Genomic DNA, 1,422 nt, shown 5'->3' with positions numbered 1-1,422 from the left:
AAATCATAGGAAGCCATCAGAGGTCAGCAGTTTGGAAAAACAGTTCTGGCTGCAGAGAATCAATAGGAAGGAGCTAAGGGAAAGGCTGGAAGGCCGGTTACAGGTTGATACAATGGACCCAATGAGAAATGAGGCCTGGAGTAAAGGCATGAAGAAGGTGGAATGAGAGGAGGCAGTGAAGAGGGAGGATGTCCCTTTACACTTTGAAAGCAAGGCATCTGTCTCAAAGGAGTAGGAATAAATAAATGCTTCTTGTGCTGCAGCCAAAGAGCTTGGTAAGATCTCCTCAGGGCCCAAATGTCTGCACAACACTCCAAGTCCTACCATTAGTGGAAACAAGCCCTCTGCCAGCCAGAAGTTAATGACTTTCCTAGAGAAATGTACTGGTGTCTGCACCCATGGCCTACCCGGGACAGCACCAGGTCCCAAGTCAGTGAGGCTGTCCCACTGGGCTAGAGCTAATGATGAGGTGGCAGTCAGAACAGGGCCCTGTCCCTCCATCTAAGGTAACCTGGTTTCCATATCTACTGGAAGACAGAGCCCAGGGTGAAATAAATCACTTGCTTTCTTTTTCTCAATTTTACATCCTTAGAATTCAGCAACAAATTTCTATCAATAGGAAATTTAGTTATTAATTCCATTTTTCTTCTATTGATATTGAAAGGTTCTCGTTACTCAAATACAAAGGACAACTCTAGAGTGACAAACAGCCACAGAGAAGGAAAAACTTGAATCCCTGTCCTGAGGAGAAAAAGTAATCAAGAGCTCTTCAAAATAGTAATAAAAACAAGAGAATAAAATTGATCTCATACCTACTGAGCTTATGACAGTGATTTTTTAATACATTATCTCATTCCATTTTCTCAATGGCTCTATGAGGTGAGTTTATGATTACTGTTTAACAGATGGAGAAACTGAGGCACAAAGCGTTTAGGCTACTTGTCCAATATCACACAGATACTGGTTTGTAAGTGCAGGGTTTAAATCCAAATCTAATATCACACAGATACTGGTTTGTAAGTGCAGGGTTTAAACCCAAATCTACATCATTTTAGAAGACTCTGTTGATTCCATCACATTAGGCAGCACTGGAGGAATAAGAGAATGGATAAGAGGTCAGAGCCTGAAAACCGCCCAAGCTTAGAGTAGGGATCCTTGCAGTTCTGGAACTCCTTAATACCTCTGTGACCTTGGACAAATCATGCGGCTCCATGAGCATCAATTTCGCTGCTAAAATAAGAAAGTGTGTTAGATTACTCAGTCCCACACTTCTTTGTTTTCAAGCCAAGCAAGAAATGTTCACCATCAAATGAATAAAGTCTTGCAGACAACATTTATTTGTTGTTGAAATGTCTCACCACATGTCATAAAAATAAAAGAACCTTGATCGTAAGTTTGCAGTTGAGCCCATTGCTTTACTGG

This window comes from Pteropus alecto, unplaced genomic scaffold (assembly GCF_000325575.1).
Source record: "Pteropus alecto unplaced genomic scaffold, ASM32557v1 scaffold461, whole genome shotgun sequence".
Taxonomy (NCBI): Eukaryota; Metazoa; Chordata; class Mammalia; order Chiroptera; family Pteropodidae; genus Pteropus; species Pteropus alecto.
The sequence above is the reverse complement of the archived record's forward strand: the minus strand, read 5'-3'. Positions refer to the sequence as shown.